The sequence below is a fragment of the Protopterus annectens genome, chromosome 3.part1 (genome assembly GCF_019279795.1).
Source record: "Protopterus annectens isolate FY-2018-M chromosome 3.part1, PAN1.0, whole genome shotgun sequence".
NCBI classification, from domain to species: domain Eukaryota; kingdom Metazoa; phylum Chordata; order Ceratodontiformes; family Protopteridae; genus Protopterus; species Protopterus annectens.
The window spans coordinates 575,505,577-575,525,163 of record NC_056732.1 but is presented as its reverse complement, the minus strand read 5'-3'; the positions used below and the strand labels follow the sequence as shown (position 1 = coordinate 575,525,163).

Genomic DNA, 19,587 nt, shown 5'->3' with positions numbered 1-19,587 from the left:
TCTCTCATCATTTTATTTTATTATTAATCTTTTTAAATATAGTTCCTGCATTTCCAAGAAGCAACAAATATTTTGAAAAAGATTTAATCAAAGTTATTCTCTGTGTGCAAAGAAATGTTTTGTTTCATAACTAGTCAAAATATCTGCAGATTTAATGGCAAGCTGTGATTTAACTTGTTTCTCTTTCTGAAGAGGAAAAATAAGGTCAGTAATTTGATACATTTTTTTTTCCTTTAAAAGTTTATATGTTCTTCAAATGCTATTCCTAATTATACTTTCTTGATTACACTGATTATGCTTGTTTGTAAATAATCTGTCATGCTTTAACTAATAATAGTTAGAACTAAATAATAGTAAATAATATGTTTTATTTTTAACTCTATTAATATAAACAGTAAGTAACATTCTATTGTATATACTTCTTATAGCTTTCTCTTACATTTTTTTTATTTCTGCCTTACACCCTTTTACTTTCTACTCTCTTTTCTTTTCTTTATTAATATATAGAAATGCTTTTGATCATATAGACACAGTAAATAATAAGATTTGCATAGGAGTTGAGTTGGGACAAAAGTGTTGAGTTTTGTTACTTATTAATAATTTTGGGCTTGATTTCACTTACATAGAGTCTGTAATAACCTGTAGAATGCATTGTGAAGGTTTTGTCATGTTTAGATGCATTTACACTGCTAAATGAATGTTTGTCACTAGTTTTTAATAAGTTTCCCGCCAAAATGTTAAGAGAGACAATCTGGGATGTGGGCTGTCTCATGCACAGTGTCCATGAGCTACTTCAAAAGCTTCAACTCTCAGAATTCTCACAGAAAAGCTGAAAGCAGCTAGTCTCACCTTTGACCTAGATATCACACTGACACATCACAGGTACAGGAATGCCACTACCTAATTATACTTTCTTGATTACACAGCTTATGCTTGTTTGTAAATAATCTGTCATGTTTTAACTAATAATAATTAAAACTAAATAATAGCAAATAATATGTTTTATTTTTAACTCTATTAATATAAACAGTAATATTCTATTGTATATACTTCTTATAGCTTTCTCTTACATTTTTTTTATTTCTGCCTTACACCCTTTTACTTTCTACTCTCTTTTTCTTTTCTTTATTAATATATAGAAATACTTTTGATCATATAGACACAGTAAATAATAAGATTCGCATAGGAGTTGAGTTGGGACAAAAATGTTGAGTTTTGTTACTTATTAATAATTTTGGGCTTGATTTCACTTACATAGAGTCTGTAATAACCTGTAGAATGCATTGTGAAGGTTTTGTCATGTTTAGATGCATTTACACTGCTAAATGAATGTTTGTCACTAGTTATTAATAAGTTTCCCGCCAAAATGTTAAGAGAGACAATCTGGGATGTGGGCTGTCTCATGCACAGTGTCCATGAGCTACTTCAAAAGTTTCAACTCTCAGAATTCTCACAGAGAAGCTGAAAGCAGCTGGTCTCACCTTTGACCTAGATATCACACTGACACATCACAGATACAGGAATAGCAGATTAATAATATGTGTTAAAAACCTATGTCCCAAACATATACATTACTATAACTCATTTAATTCATCTGATTGACAAGCATAAATAATTTTATAACTCTATACTGGAAGAAATTTTCATGTGATATATTTTAAAGCAGTAGTATAGCATGTTTGTAAAATCTGGTTACTAAAATGTGTTTGCTGTGCATTATTTTGTATAAAGCAGACAGATTTATTGAAGGGACAGCAATGTAAGATGGTGCTCAGTAAAGATACAACTCAGTGAGATCAGATATATATATATATGTATGTGTGTGTGTGTGTGTGTGTGTGTATGTGTGTGTGTGTGTGTGTGTGTGTGTGTGTGTGTGTGTGTGTGTGTGTGTGTGTGTGTGTGTGTGTGTGTATGTGTGTGTGTGTGTGTGTGTGTGTGTGTGTGTGTGTGTGTGTGTGTGTGTATGTATGTGTGTGTGTGTATGCATGTGTGTGTGTATATATATATATATATATTTATATATATATATTATATATATATATATATATATATATATATATATATATATATGTGTATATGTGTGTGTATGTATATATATATATATATATATATATATATAGATATATATATATATATATATGTATGTGTGTGTGTGTGTGTGTGTATGTATGTGTGTGTATGTAGATATGTATATAAATGTTTCTGAGAATCTGCTTAACTATGAAGTATGATTTATAACAATTTCTATGAATACAATATTTTATTCTATTGGCAATAATGAGTTTGAGTAAATGCTCATATACAAGCAATTCAAGGTTTTTTTGGAAGCTGTTAACTGTATTTACATGACAGAAAATAGATGCATCCTAATATATGTAATGTCTGAATCATATTAGACAAAGTTTTTGATTTAAATGAATGTTAGAACTTATTTTTCTCTCCTCTTGATTTCTAACATCAAGATTATTTGAATGCTATTTGAATACAAGTGTTTTATATTACATGGATGTATATAGTAGTATGAACAGTTTTTAAAAAAAAAAAAAAAGGTTTATTTTAGTTTATATGATGCTGTTTTACCAAATGTGTAGTCTTGTCTTGCTAGATAATTGAATTGAAAACTGTTAACTTCAGTTAAATATAACTAGTATTAAATTGATAAGGTGGTAGCTGACGTGCTGCTGCTTAGGGTAGGGGGTTAACTTGAGTGGTAAATACTACTCTAAGTTGGAGTTTACAACTCCAGGCTGGATGCAAGGTTTAATCCTTACATTATTTTCACTTGTTCATTGTTATTTGTATATAGTTTTGACATCCACAATATATTTTGTACATTCATTGTCACTACAAACAAAATTGAATCCTATACGAAATCCCATAAGAGATTCAATAAATACAGCTATATTTAAAGGTACACCTAAAGGAGGAGATGTAACATTACTTATCTTGTTATTTTGATCATAAGATTCTTAAGTTTTAAAAATGCCAAATGACATCTTTAAAAGGAATTTCTTTAAACATTAATGGATTGAATAATCCATGTAAAAGGGCAAGCCTAATAAGATACATTAATTTACATAAGGCCAACTTAGTCTTCCTACAAGAAACCCATCTCTTGAAAAAGATATTGATAAACTAGCCACAAACAAATATACAGTATTGGTTAGTTCAGAGCACACTCAGAAAAAGAGGAGTGGCTATTTTATGGAATAAAAGTATGCCCATTCCTAAAACCATTAAGTCTTATCAGGATGACAAAGGAATGTTTTGTATGGTTACAATACAAATTAATGGGAAGACTTGCACTTTAATTAATGTATATTGGATACCTGGAATTGGTATTAATACAGTGAAACATCATCTTGATAAGATCATATCATTCTCTATAGGAGATATTATTTTAGCTGGTGACTTTAATTGTATACTACATGAAAGTGATACTACCACTATAGGAAAGAGAAGAATTACATCTAATGCAAAACATTTAAAGGATTTTGCTAATTCTTATCATTTGAATGATATTAATAATCAGATAGATTCAAAATCATTACCATACACCTTTTTTTCTAACAGATACAAAACTTATTCAAAAATAGATAGGGTCTTTATTTCTAACCAGATGGTAACAGATTTAATTAATTCAAAAATCATTTCATGTCCTATATCTGATCATAAATTCAATTGTTTTTGAATTCATGATAAAAAATACTCATAATGTTCAGATCAAAAGGATACCAGCATACTTAACTCAACTAAAAGACTATAAAGAATATATACTTTCAGAAGTAAAACATTTTTTAGACATAAATAACACTCCTGAAGTCTCCATTGTTTATGTTTGGGATGCCTTAAAATCATATCTATATGGACAAAGTATCAGATGGTATAATAATAAAAGGAAATCTTGGGATAAGGAATTGTTAGATATTCAAAGTAAATTAGACTCTTATAAACATAATAATAAAGAAAATATTATGGACAAGAAAGTTATTGAAGAAATAAACAAACTAAATGAGAAATACAAATAAATTTTAACTGATAAAGTTAAAATAACTTTAGAGAAATACAAGTTTTTGTCTTATTCAATAAGCCCCAAATACTTACATAGACTTAAAAATAAAACAAAAAGGTTGAATAAACAAAACCATATCAAAGAAATCTTTTCTCTAAGGAAAAAGAAGAATGTTTCTAGTATACCAGAAATACTAGATGAATTTAAAAATCACTTTCACAAAATTAACCATAATAATATTAACATGGAACCTAAAGATAAAATAAAGGAGTTTATAACCACAAATATGAATAAAAAGCTTAATAAACAACAGATTAAACTATTGGACAAGAGTATTTCATATACAGAAGTTATTACACAAATAAATAAGCTTAAATCAAACAAAGCACCGGGTAATGATGGTATTATACCAGAGATATTTAAAATCCTTTCTAAAAATACATATTCATTAATACATAAGGTTTTTATTTTGGCCCAAACTGAGTTAATAACCCCCCCCATCTTGGCAATATACATTTATTTCGCCAATTGTAAAACCTAATAAAGATCCAACTAGATGTTCTTCATATCGGCCCATCTCATTACTTAATGTTGATTATAAAATGTTTATGAATATCTTTGCTGATAGATTGAAGACAATCATTCCCGGCATTATAGCTATAGATCAGACAGGCTTCATTGTAAATAGAAATACTTTTGATAATATAAGAAGAACTTTAACATTAATAGATTTTGAAAATAGGAGAAAGAAAGATTTAACACTTATTAGTCTTGAAATAAGTTCAGCATTTGATTCAGTAAGTTGGGACTATCTGTTTACCTTAATGAAGTGCACAAACTTCTCGGATGCATTTGTAAATCTAATTGAACATTTATACAAAGGAACGTTGGCTTATATTAAGGTAGGAACATATGTTTCACAAAAAATACCCATTCTTAAAGGTACAAAACAAGGATGTCCACTTTCTCCACTATTATTCACTTTAGTAATGGAGCCTTGGGCTAATTTGATCAGAAACAGTACTGACATAGAGGGTTTTGAAATAGATGAAAATACAACATCCAAAATTCAACTTTTTGCAGATGATGTTCTAATTACATCAGCAGGATCTAATTCTTCTATACAGTCTCTATTTGATAACATGATGAATTTTAAAAGTATTTCTGGTTTAATATTCAATGAAGAAAAACTAAAATACTACCTATATATACACGAAAAAATATTCTCATTAGTGATTTTACTAAATATGTACCCAATTCAGGTCAGATAACTTATTTAGGTATAATACTATCTAAATATATTAAATCTATTATATATAATAACTATAATACCTGTTTTCTTAATATACAAAATCTTTTAATACCTGGAATAATATGTTTTTACTATGGAGGAGAGACTTACAATTATTAAAATGATAATATTCCCCAAGATTTTATACTTAATACAATCAATAATACTTCCACCTACAAAAATAATTATCAAGAAACTGAACACACTAATGTTAAATTTCTTATGGGCACCTAATAGACCTAGGATTGCATTAAAGAAACATACTAATAGCTGGTCTCAAGGGGGTATTTCTTTTCCAGACTTTAATTTATATACTATCTCTTCTATTGTAAAAGTTATTACTTTATTAATAGATCAGACATATGTCACAAAATGGAAAGATTATTGGGAGCTAATTAGTATACACTTCATGAAAATCTCCTTAACACATAAAAATATGATTGTAAATAACTCCATGTTATGGTTACTAAAGGAATTTTGTACTTCACCTATTACACCTAAACATATGGTTTGTTACCCATTAAATATTATTATTAGTTATCGTAACTTTATATTCATGCACCCTAAGTATAGGTTATGGAATTTTATTGTATTTCCTATAATGTCTACTCAGAGTATGCTTTTGTCATCTACTTCTGAAGGAACTCATTTAGCTATAGATAATGATCTAAAGTACTGGTATCAGTTGATATCTGATAATAAAGTTAAAAATCTAGATTTCTTAAAACAAGAATTTGATCTAAGAGAAACTTGCTGGTTAGAGGTTCAGACCTTTAGACAACATCTCATTAATAAAATAGATGTAATGTCTATAACTGTTAAAGAATCTATTCCAACACTGATTGATTACTTGATATTAAATTTACAACATAAAGTTTCTGATAAAGGTAAACTTTCATACATACATAAAGTTATCAGACAAGAAACTTTTACAGTGTAGATTCATACTGGAATTATTTCACTTCTATTAATGGGGACCCACCAAATCAACAAGATAAACAATATATATTGGAATCTGCTTATAGAACTACGTCTTCCATTGTCTGGAGACTTTATACATGGAAATTTTTACATAGATCTTTTTATACACCTTTGATGATGAATAAAATAAATAATAAAGATAATCTATGTAAGAGATGTAATGTAGAAATTAATGCTGACTGGGCTCATATGTTTTATGACTGTATAAAATTGAAAGAATACTGGAAGTCAATTAATGAATTTTTGCAGGCTCTTTTTACAGATAATTTCATTATTTCTAAATCTCTTATATTATTCAACACACCTGTACCTCAAAGTGTTAAAAAGGTCAAGCTTCCCTTGTTATGGTCTGTTCTAGCAGTGGCTAGGAAAATAATAACTAGAAATTGGATTTCAGATACACCTCCTCCGTTCAATGAATTTAAAAATGTTATGAATATAGTGTGCCATATGGAAATAAACACAATTAGGACTAGAACAGATAGAAAAACATCTTATTTTATTGTATGGGATAATTTACTTTACAAAATTTGTTAAAAAAATTTAATTTCAATAGCATGGTATTTTAGTTTAATTAATTGATCTGATTGTAGTGGATGTCTTTGTAAATACTTTAGTTATTTTGTTGAATATTATAATAATACCTATTTTTAATTACTTGTATAAAATTGTTATGATATTTCTCTTATATGTTAAAACAATAAACCTGTTTTGAAAAAAAAAATACCACTGACTACATACCACACAAAAGTGCTTTACTGTATTGTTTATATCATGAAATGTTTTATGCAAATAATAATAATAACAAAATTATTTTACTTGGTTATTTTTTCAGTTTATGTCCTCCTAACCATTAATGACATAAAGTGGGGGGTATATGCTCAACTCACAAGTTGAACAAAAACAACAACTGTCCATTCTTTTTCAGACATGTTTTCTTGCAAAGCTGTATTTCACAAATGTGAGTTATGCTTTATAGTCTCCAATTTATTCAATAATTTCAGTGTTGCTGGTCTTCTTCCCTTTCGTCTTCATCTCCCGGCAGTAGACTCTGGTTCAAATTTGAGGTACTCCTGATTCTTCCTGTCAATTTATGTGTTTTTTCCTGCCTTTCAAGCATTTCCTTTGGACCACTGGAAAAGGTTTCACTGACAAAGCCTCGCTATGGGTCTTACTGTCAGAAGAATAACAAACAGAGTGCCCCTCTGCTCACTGGCTCACTTTTTGTTAGATACATTTTATTTTCTCTTCAGCTTGTTCTGCATCTAAATGACTTTGATCCTTTAGGAAAAATATCCTGAAGACAGCTGGATACAGCGGCTTAAATTTCACACCTACCTCTGTACATTCCCTGATTGCTGGGATAATTCTCATGGCCAGGTTTGGAACATACACTTATATAACATTATAATTAACAATTCTTGCTGTGGAACAGTAGCCTAGTTGCTTATTTCTGCTTTCATAAAATTAATACAGTCTGTTCCCTTCAGTTTCTGTGGTACAGCAGAAAATCTGAGGTGTTTTGTTCTTGTAACTCTATTTTTTGAAGCAGCTATTCTTGAGAAGCCTCATACTCAGCCATCTTTTTCTTCATTTCAGCCTCACATTTTTGCAGTTTTATCAATTCATCTGAATAGATTGTTAAAGCTGCTTATATTTTTCCAGCCTTTTGTTGTTTATCAATGTTCCTTCAATATTTCATTCATTTTACTCGCATCTGCATTTTACTCGCATCTGAGTACATTTTCTTTAGTTTTCCTGTGAATTACTAGACGCCATCTCTTAAACCAAAGCTGAAGCTTGAACTGATTTCTCCTGAACAGCTGCAGAATTCTTCCCAGACAGTATTTTCTCTTTGCCATTTTAGTTGATTTTCTTTCAGGTTTTCAAATTTATTCTTCACTGGCATTCAGGCAGTGTATTTACTAAACAGTAATTGAATTTTACCCCATAAAACAACTTTGGTGAAACTCCTTTTTTTCAGTTTCTGTCTTCACACTGAAAGAGATGACGTTAAACTGTTAATCAGTGTGCAGCCATCTTGGAAGTTTGGAAGTCTATCTTTCCATTCATTCTTAACACGGGAGTGTCTTAGATTCAGTCCTTTGGCCTTTGCTAGTTTCTACATTTATTAATGACTTTCTGGGAACTACCGGATGTGAGCTGCATACTATATTCAGATGACATGTTCTAACATGAACTGTCAGGTATGCCCATAAAATTAATTTCTCCCTTCAAAATGATTTCTCCTTTCAAAATGATTTCTCTCTTCAAAATAATTTCTCTCTCCTCTGAAATTGTTTGCTGATGAAGAGCCTTTTCCTAAATACCTAAAAAATGCCCTCGTGTCATTTGGAACATCACAAAGATTGGGCAAATCCACACCCTTGTCTTTAACTGACAAATTTAGAAAAAATTGTGGACACTTTTCATGAGAAGTACCTAGGTCTTACATTAGATCAAAGGCTTTCTTTTCTTCCAGATATTGAAAAACAGTCACAGTTTGTACAAGTTAGATTGAGACAGTAAAATCTCTCACCTTCTTACTGTCTAGGCCAAACATATAGTAGCCATTAATGTACTGCTTCCAAGACTTGAAAATGTTCCATCAGTCATTTCCTTACTTTCATCACCAAACTTCACTATTGTAAAAAAAAAAAAAAAAATAAGTAAATAAATAGAAAACATTGAAAATAATTGGATACCTGTAAAACTTATTTAACAAACTTACCTTTAAACTAATGTATGAGAGCTACTGTTTACCTCTTTAGAACAAACTGCATGTAAGAAGTAGCTTTTAGTCTTTGAGACCCCTCAAGTACTCCTCTTTGCACCCTTCATGCATGCAGTCAGTGTAATAGTTTTTCCAGAAATTGTTCCATTTTTATGAAATGTACTCCCTGATATTGTTAGAACTACTAATAGCTTGTGGTCAGTTTGGAAAATTCCTTAAAGATAATTGGTAAAGAAAAAACACAATTGTTTTACCATGCCCAGGTGAACAGTGCTACACTGATCAGTATTTGTAGAACATACCTTATCGGACTGTACTACTTTGAGTTATCACTTACAGCTTCTCTCTGTAATTATATTTGCAACATGTAGTAAGGCATACGTGTGTTGTAATTTAATGCTTCAAATAATTACAGTAAAATGTCTTTCAGAAATTAGAACCGTCTTTGCTAGATCTAGTTTTGCTTGCATATGTTTCTCTTCTTTTCTGTAAGTTCAAGTAATTCAGCATTGTAGTAAATCTTAAACTTCTGTTCATACTGTTTTAATTGAACTGTGTTGCATCCACATACTTTATATCTTGCTTATAATTGCTCCCTTGATTTAAATATGTTAACTGATGATACACTTTGCTCTTCTGTTAGTATTGCACTTCTACTAAAATTCAGTTTGCATATGTATTGCTTACATGAGCTGGACTGCACCTGAAAAGGACCTTTGGAGCAATGTACCATGCTGTTGAACAAATGTTAACATAAAATAAAAAGTTTAGGAGAAATTAAACAGCAGCATCATCTTATTCCACTGCAGCCAGAAGAGTAAAATGAAGAGAAATGCAGGTGAATAAAGCAACTGTGGTGCAATCCCATTTGCCTGGATGTCTGGTGGTGGTAAGGGAGGGGCAAACAACTTTTTCAGAAAAGGGGCAATTGGATTGTTGTGGCAACAGCAAGGTGATAAATAAGCATGCATTTCACGTGGTTGGTGCTCTGTGCAAACAGAAGTGTTTGCTCAGTATGCATATAGCTTTGTAAATCTTTTGACAAGATGATAAGTGGAGTGCTCATCTTTCTAAAAAAAAAAAATAACTTGTCTCCTTGGTCACTTCTGACTCACACATGCATAGTACATTAGGAAGCTATCTCCAGCCAAGAAAGATGGCAAAAATGCACTGCTAAAATAAATAGTTTGCACATATAGTGCCATTTTTAAAAAGATGAAGTTCTTTTTTTTTTTTTTTTGTTCCCTGCCCACTGCTTATCGACCATACTCCTACTCCTGACCATTTGGCCCATTAGTTCCCCATCATTAGGGTGAGTATCAGATAGGAGAGGCTGTAACTTAGTCATTAGGGGAGGTTTGAGGGGTTTTCTTTACTTAGACCTGTGTTTCTCCTTACTTGCAGAGATGAAGTGGGACATGCAATGGACTTTCCATGCTGGTTGTCCATCACTTCTGCAAGGGATGTTACCAGCAAGCAGCCCTGCCCCTTCCTCTCCTCTTCTCTCAAACATGCAGAGTGATTTCCCCAGTCTGTGTCAGAGAAATTATTCTGTGTACTTCCCTACAGCCTTCTGCCCTGTCTAGCCACAAGAGAGGCAAGCAGGCCATCTCCATGCCTGGCTTCTCCAGTGCCAGAGCCAATAATCAAATCCCAGTCATCTAGATCACAGTAACGGTTCCATTCCTCTGTAACATGAAGCCAAGGTATATAAATCTGTTTATTTTAAATAGTGACATTGTATAATAGCAATAATCCATGACTAGGTGTGAGTAATGCTGGTTTACCCACAACTGGATTGTTTGTTTGTTTGATCACTTATGAATTGCCCTTATGATCAAACCATATACCAGACATGGGTAAGTGCAGCATTACCCACCACCATTCAGGGATTATTGCTAAAACAAATATTTTATAAAAATTAAGCTGTGAGCTGACAAAAAGGACACAGACAGGTGTGAATCTGATTGTCTAACTTGATATCAAGAAGTAAAACAACTTTCATTGATGTGTCTTGATCTAGAAAAAAACATGCATGTGTCTCAGAGATCCAGTAAGCACATTTAGTTCCTTCCTGACATAAGGTTTGCTGTAAGGACTGCAACATGAGTACGTAAAAGTTTTGGAGTGAGTACTCAACCTTCAGAACACAAGGATCCATGACTATTCATAGGTTCCCTTGTCTTCAATGGTACTAAAAGATTTTTTTATCAAAATTAATTTCCCAAGTGGTCTGCAAGCATGAGCTGAATGGTTCAGTTTTTTAACATGTTTAGCATGTACCCTGTTGCTGATTCATAATATGTTGTGGTGGTCGGGGAGGTGCAGAGCTTATTCACAGCTCAGAGTTTCTGACCAGTCTTTAAACAATTCATTCAGTGTATCTTCCGACTTAAACAAAACTGATCCATAAAGTATGCCCTGAGGAAATGATGTAAGGCACGCATAGGAACGGCAGACATTAATGTGAAATGCAGCTTCCTGATCATAACATCAGTTCCATCACAGAAGAAATCCAGAAGTAGGCAACTTGATAGTATTAGATCTGGATACCTGTTTCTCAGGATGACCTTTCTAATCTGAGGCAAGTTACTTATTAATTCTCCCTAGGAGTTTATACGAAATGGAATACAGAAAATTTGTCAGGCTGATGAACTAGTTAAGTGCCCTCAAAGAAAGAATGAGAGTTCTGAACATGTGCTTCCTGAAGTAGTCCAGGCTCCTGATTTCAGTTTTAAGGAAGTCCATGTTAAGATATGGGTTTTGTCACTCTTGCTACTGGACTGGGGTACCCACCACTGTGTCAAGTATAAAGTGCTCTCCAATTTCTTTTGATTTTCTTAGGTGTTGCAGCTATTTTAGCAAATGCATAAAGATTCTGGTGTTTCAGAGAGACTGGTAGTATATCAGATTTAAACCCTCACTGAAGGATTTCTGTGACATCCACATCCCTAAAATTCCTTTGCTGGGAAACTTGCATTTGTGTAACTAAGTATTGTAATTGTATTCTTTGAATATTATGTATAACATTATTGGTAATCTGCATCGGTCTGTGATATTTTCTGCTTCTGTGCTGTGTGCCCATATCATAGCTGAAAAAGTTCCTTGGGCCAGCCTGCATTACTGATCAGCAAACAAACAAATTGTTGTATGTTGTATCTTTCGGCTTTTCTCGGTTAGGGGTCGCCACAGCGGAACTCTGGTCCGCTAATGATTGGCAGTAGATTTTTACGTACCGAATTGCCAGCCCTGAAGCACAACCTTCAATGAAGGTACGTCCATTCACGCATGTCTCCACACAGAAGATACTTTAGCTGAGAATCTAACAGGACAACGTCTTACTGTGAGGCGACAATGCTACCGCAGCACCACCACCACAGCCAAACTAAACAAATAAATAAGTAAATAACAGAAAAAGTTATGACAAAGTGTTTTCACAATTGCAGATTGACATCTGCACTTTTGAAATAATGCCACTTCTTGTATTTCATAGGCTTAGCTTAGTCATTGTCTAAATGTATAAACTTGTCTTTTCCTGAAAACCGTGAAACAAAATTTCAAAACTTTACACACACATGGCTGTTTTAGGTGTGTTCAAATTAAGGTCAGAATTCAGCCAGTAGAATGTAATAGTGCAACATTTCTAATACATTCACTTTAAAATTACACTGTAGGTGTCTGCTATTTACAACATAACAAATGTGAAACCTGTCAAAAATATAAATGTATAGTATCATTATTATCAAACTTAAAAACACAGTGGTCCAAATTGTACTGAGAGGTGTGCACAGTTGTGTCTTGGTAAGTTTTCTGCATTCAGAGACAGCCATACCACAGTGCTTTGAAATGAAGACATGCAGCACATCAGTGGACTGTCTCGGCGGCCATGTTAAATGCTAATGAGACAGTCCAGGGCAGAGGCATATGCTAGCTAGCCATGTATGCTCTTCTGGAACAGCCTACAGAAAGGCATTTAGAGCACTGCTGCATAAATTAGCACGGTCTCTCTTGGAAACTTGCATTGATGAACATGGCCAAAAAGATGCGTTCATCCATCACTGTAGTGGTAAGTGCTGAAACGTTTAGTGGTTAGGCAGATTTGGAGGTGTGTGTATCTGCCTGGGAGGAGGCAGTGGGTAGTGAGGGGTAGGTTAGGTGTGTGTGTTTGTATGTATATACATATGTGAATGGAATGAATGTAAGAATGTTTGTGTATTCTTGTGGGCTTTTGTGGCTGTTTTACTAATGCATACCCCTAGACTAATGTGTAAAGCACGTAACATTGGGTGTAAAAATGAGGAATGTGGGAAAGAACACTAGCCACTAGGGATTACACTGAGATCACGTCTTAACAGCACTAATGTGGCTTAAGGAAGGAGCAGTAAACAATAGACATACTCTGTTACATGCCTTAAAGGCACTTAATTGCCAAAAAAAGTAGACTGGGGAGCCATGAGCCACTAGGGATAATTCTGCGTACATGCTTTAATAGCACTTACATTTAAAGACAGTGGGGGGAACCACAGGACACCAGAGAGAGCTCTGAAGACATGTGCCAGGGCGGACAGTAGACACCAGAGATACTTCAAAAAATAAAATGTAGTCCGGGAACCACTAGACACCTGGGTCATCATAAGTAGTGTGCATTAAAGGCACTACAAGTGATTCCAACCCTGCACCCTCACCCTCACCCTCCACCATTGGATATTGCTGCTCTGTCTCATTGGTAGACACTAAAGATATGGTGTACAACACAGTCACATTAACAATTAAAAAAAAAAAAAAACAAAAGTGCAAAGGGGGAGAAATGCCTTGAACCCTGCACCCTTGCTACAAAAAAAAAAAAAATCAGCATTTACCCACTGTTCTAACTAAGACATGAGTGCAGAAGGGTTTTTAACAACTCATAGCTCATGAGGCTGTTAGGCATTATTCAATACCACTGCAACAGTTCATGACTTACAAGGTATAGGGAGCAATAGACTCTCAACCTCTTAGCACAAAAAAAATCAAGACAAGCCAAAATTAATGGTGGGACAAAATCAGGGACAGTTGTTACTTAGTCCTTCTATAAACTTAAGTCTCTAGTAATAACACCTTTTTCACTACCATGGATTAACTGAAGGATATGAAGTGTGAAACTCTACTGTCAGATTTAATGACTGACTAATCATCCATGATTTATGAGGGCAGAACAAAGGAGACATCAAGATATTATCACAACACAGGTGTGTGTGTGTGTGTGTGTGTGTGTGTGTGTGTGTGTGTGTGTGTGTTTTTTTTTTTTCACTTGTGTATGTTGTGTGTGGGAGCATGAATGGGGTGTGGGGGTGTCTGTGCTAACACAATGTGACCACTGCCACAGTTAGCTATCTCAGTAAAATACTGATCTGCACTTGTAGTAAACAGCAATTCAAAGGCATGCAAATTAATTGATAATGAGTTATTTCCTCAATGTAACTAATGAATTTGTGAATTGCAATATACCACATTGCATAAACAGGGCTTTTTCACTTAATGTGAGCAATGGAGTTCTTTCTAAATGTCTGGGCATATATTACAATGAGAATTTCAGTCTTTTTAAATGTCCCAACATAAAAATACCACTTTATTGCAGTTCAGGATGCAGCTTCTCCTTTGCCTTTGAAGCAGAAGTTTAAGGATGTTTGACGTGTAACTGCCTTAGTGTAATTCTCTGAAATTATAATAATGCTATGGCAAGGCATTTTGGCAACAGATTCCTTTATGCATATAGGGAGTAAGAAGCACAAAGGTGGTCAGTATTAAGGGTACAGCCCTCTACAAAATTATCAGTAGTAAAGGAGTAGAGATGTTTTTCCTCACTTTGTGTCATGTCTTAACTTTGTTTTGAAAACTAGGGAACTTGTTTATTATGTGTGAATCTATTAAACTTAACACCTGTAGTACCACTAAAACACTATATTACATTACTCAGAGTGTATTGTATATTAGTCTGACGAATCTGCAGTTTTGTTGTAAACGCAAATACCAAAATTCTAGAACTTGACAAGAATGACAATTTGAGATTTGGAATTGTGATAATTTATTTAAATATGACTATAAGAATTTCATTGAATCATTAACTTTTAAAAACTAAAAAGAAAAAGAACTTCCTCACACCTGATTTATGATTTGGATAACAGTAACATGGATTTGCATAATGAAATTAGTGACGGGTATGAAGTAGAAGACAAAGATATCCCCTAAATGTCGTAATTGTATTACTGTTCTGGGCCTGTTGTTAATGTTTAAATAATTAATGTAGGGTTTCTTTGATATGTCTGAACAAAGACACTGTTACAATGTGGTAATTAAATCTATACCTTCATTCTCTTTACTTACTGTTACAGAAGGTTGCATTAACAAGAGTTTACCTCACTACAGATGTTCATCATGACATATGTCATTCTGATTTTGAAGTTATGTTACTGGATGCAGAGTAAATTGGCACTTACCAAGTCAGTAAATAGTAGTGCTTCAGCATTTCCTTTAGAGAGTTGTTTGTAGAAGTTTTGATGCTGTTCATAGGTCGGTACTAGGCATTTATAAGCCTAGTCGGAATGTGTTGGCTTTCACCGCCCCCTTAGATTAGTTACCTGTGCCTCTGTCCAGCAGAGCCATTGAAGTCATCCCTGGGGTAAACTTTCTGTTTCCCATCCACTTGTCAAGGTTTCTCTTGTAGAGGGTTAGCGAGGAGCTCTGCGTAATGTAGATTGGAATCTTCTTCCAGAGCATGGGAAGTCTCTGGGACAGGAATCTATCCCTCCAGCACATCCTATTTATTGTTGTGGTGAGGTTTAGATCCCTGGAGTGTGTGGCTCGAGGGGATATGGTTTTCTTTAGGTGGAGCATGTCCATCAATTCTGGGTTGGACATGGCCTTGTATGTCAGGCAGAGGTCACCTCTTTGTAGGTGGTATGCAACCGAGTACAGCTGGAGTTTCTTCAGTCGAGCTGCATAGGGCATCTGCCTGAGGTCAGTGATCCTCTTGGTGAGGTACTTCTGTGGTCTTTATAGTTGTTGCAGCTATCTTGTAAGGTACATCCCAAATGGGGCATTGTACTCTATGATGGGTCTGATGAGTGATGCGTAGAGGGGCCCATTGACCTCTTTCGATCAGGATGCAAACCCTTTTGTGATTAGGTGGGCCACATAGAAGGATTTTCTAACCACTTTGGCAATGTGATTATCAAAGGAGAGGTTACTATCTACTTAGGTCCCCAGATCCCTTATTACGTCTTCTGTATTTAAGGGGCTACCACCTATGTGGTAGTTTGTGGGTACTTTGTTTTTTCCAAAGGGGATGACTATGCACTTTTTGACATTTAGCTTGAGGCCATGGTTTTGACACCAGGTATCTGTCTCAGTGAGACCCTTTTGGAGGATGTCTGTGTCAGCTGGAGAGTCACTTATAGCCCCTAGTTTGCAGTCGTCTGCGAACTTGGTCAGCCATAGTCCTCCTGTGTTTGCCTGTACCTCTGAGAAGTATATGTCGAACAGGAGGGGGTCCTAGGACTGAACCCTGGGGAACGCCACTTGTAACCGGTTTTGAGTCAGACCTAGCTCCCGCAACTCTTGCCATGTGGGTTCTGTCCGTGAGCCAGTTGGCAACCCATCTCGTGACATAGGGGTTTATGTTCAGGCTGGTAAGCTTGTCTATAATACCAGAGTGGGGAATGGTGTTGAAGGCCTTTGCGAGGGCTAGGTAGGCTGTGTGGACCACCTTTCCCTCATCTATAGCCTTGGTAACTGTCTCAAAGAAGTCCCCCAGGATTAGGAGGCATGATCCGCCCTTAACAAAGATGAACTGGGTAGGGTCCACTGTTTGGAGGTTCCCAAAGTCTCTGTTATGAGATCCATGATGATGCGCTCCATAGCTTTGCAGACCAAGCTAGTCAGGCTTATAGGGCAATAGTTCCTGGGGTCCGTTGTGGCTCTACCTTTCTGGAGTGGAATAGCAGTTGCTGTGCGCCACTCTGTGGGCATGTAGCCTGTGGAGAGGCTGAGTTTAAACAGTGTGTTTAGGTGAGGGCTTAGTTTATCTTTGAGCTCGTATAGGATGCAGCCTGGGATACCGTCCGGTCCCATTGATGCTGTGTTTTTGGCTTTGGAGAGAGCTGTTTTTACCTGAGTGCCTGTGATTTCAGGGGCACTACATTCTTCTGGTATAGTTATAGGCCCTTTTGGGGGTGAGAGGGGGGTGAAGTTTGCACTGAACCTGTCTGCCAGGATGTTTGCTATATTGGTCGATTCAGTGTATTTTGTGCCATTCTGCACTAACTCCGAGCAGATCAGTAAATTACCACTTAGATTCTTGACATAGCTAAAGAATCAAAAAGAACAAGTTAAGCCAGCAAACTGTGACCTGGAAAGAACATTTATTAATTATAATAGCATAAAGACAAATGACCAGACCGGTTTTCGGCTGGTGAAAAAACACAGCCTTCATCAGTGTAAACCAAAAAAGTTAAATGCTACAGTTTAAATACATACAAGTGCAACTCCATTGGCTCATTTTCAAAATTGCTCATTGAGGCCAGGTGGGAACAATCCACCTAGTTTTACAATCTATTTAGTTTCTTTAGAATCTAAAATAGAATGCCATCCGGTTTTGTTGGATTTATTGCCCTTGACCGTATCAATAATCATAAAAGTGAATTTTGCAGTTTTGTGTGCCAGACAGTGTTTATACAAAGCATTGTTAGCTTTTTTATTTTTAATGTTACTTGCATGTTCAGAAATTCTAAGCCTGAGAGGACGAGATGTTTGTCCAAATAAACTAACCATCTGGAGAAGTTATCTGGATGATTGCTGGATGGTATGGAAGGCAGATGTGGAATATTTAACTGAATTCATTGCTTACCTGAATGACAACAAATGGGGTCTACAATTTACAGCAAACTGTCATGTAAGTACCATTACCTTTCTTAATGTTTTGATCAATAGACAATCTGATCATACTTTAAGCACACAGGTCTTCAGGAAGTACCCCGAATATAACACTGTCCTCCATGCATCAAGCTTTCATCCACCTCACATTGCTAGAAACATCCCGAAATCTCAATTTATACGTATGAGGCGGATTTGTTCCCGTGAAGCTTCTTTTCAAGAACACAGTCTGGACCTGACCAACAGATTCAGATCCAGGGGATACCAGATGGGACATGTTCTGCAAGCCAGCAACTGGGCCAACACATTACACAGGGAGGATTTGTTAACCTACAAACCACGGAACAGGGATGAACCACAACCTATCAGGTTTGTAACCACTTATGCCAGAAATTCTGATTTATTAATCAACAGCATACATAGACACTGGAACATATTACAATGTGATCAAGAATTAGCCAATATAATACCGGACAGATGCCTGTTTTCATTTCGCAAAGGTAAGAACTTGCCATCTTGCTTCAATTATTACAAACATACACATGACACTGGGCACACTCACTTGCAATAAACCACCTTGACTGGTGAACCTTTGATTGGCTGCTTCCTATGTGGCCATTGTACCAATTGTGATAAAGTCACCAAGTCTAAACAATTTACGAGTAGAAATTGTGCCATGGTTTATGGCATCCAATTTTTTGCTAATTGTAGCAGCGGCTGGTTAGTAGGGCGGCCACGGTGGTGCAGTGGTTAGCATTGCCGCCTCACAGCAAGAGGTTCTCCGGTTCGATCCTCGGCTGGGGTGCCTTCTGTGCGGAGTCTGCATGTCCTCCCTGTGGTCGCGTGGGTTTCCTCCGGGTGCTCCGGTTTCCTCCCACATCCCAAAGACATGCTGCAGGTGGACTGGACACTCTAAATTGGCCCTAGGTGTGTGTGTGAGTGTGCCTTCTGTGGAAGGTTGGGCGCCGGGCTGGCAACTCGACAAACTCCACTGCCATTCAATGTGCGGACAGGTGATCCGCTGTGGTGACCCCTAACCGGGATAAAGCCGAAAGAAGAAGAAGAAGAAGTAGCAGCGGCTGGTTAGTCTATTTGGCAACATGTACCTGCAGGTCCTTTTACATTGGACAAACATCTCGTCCTCTCAGGCTTAGAATTTCTGAACATGTAAGTAACATTAAAAATAAAAAAGCTAACAATGCTTTGTATAAACACTTTCTGGCACACAAAACTGCAAAATTCACTTTTATGATTATTGATATGGTCAAGGGCAATAAATCCAACAAAACCAGATGCCATTCTATTTAGATTCTAAAGAAAAGAAATGGATTGTAAAACTAGGTGGATTGTTCCCACCTGGCCTCAATGAGCAATTTTGAAAATGAGCCAATGGAGTTGCACTTGTATGTATTTAAACTGTAGCATTTGACTTTTTTGGTTTACACTGATGAAGGCTGTGTTTTTTCACCAGCCGAAACCGGTCTGGTCATGTCTTTATGCTATTATAATTAATAAATGTTCTTTCCAGGTCACAGTTTGCTGGCTCAACTTGTTCTTTTGGATCTTATCTGATTTTTGTAGCCGTGCAATTGTCCTCGTGCAGGAGGTTGATTTTGGGTGTATAGCTAAAGAATGCCTTGTTATCTTTGGAGTCCA

General features: G+C 35.4%; 1 protein-coding gene across 1 annotated transcript in view; it reads left to right on the top strand.

Moving 5' to 3' along the window:
• TBC1D5 (TBC1 domain family member 5) overlaps window positions 1-19,587 on the top strand; it is a 1,986,766-nt gene that overhangs the window by 1,355,410 nt on the left and 611,769 nt on the right. The gene's annotated exons all lie outside the window — the stretch shown is intronic.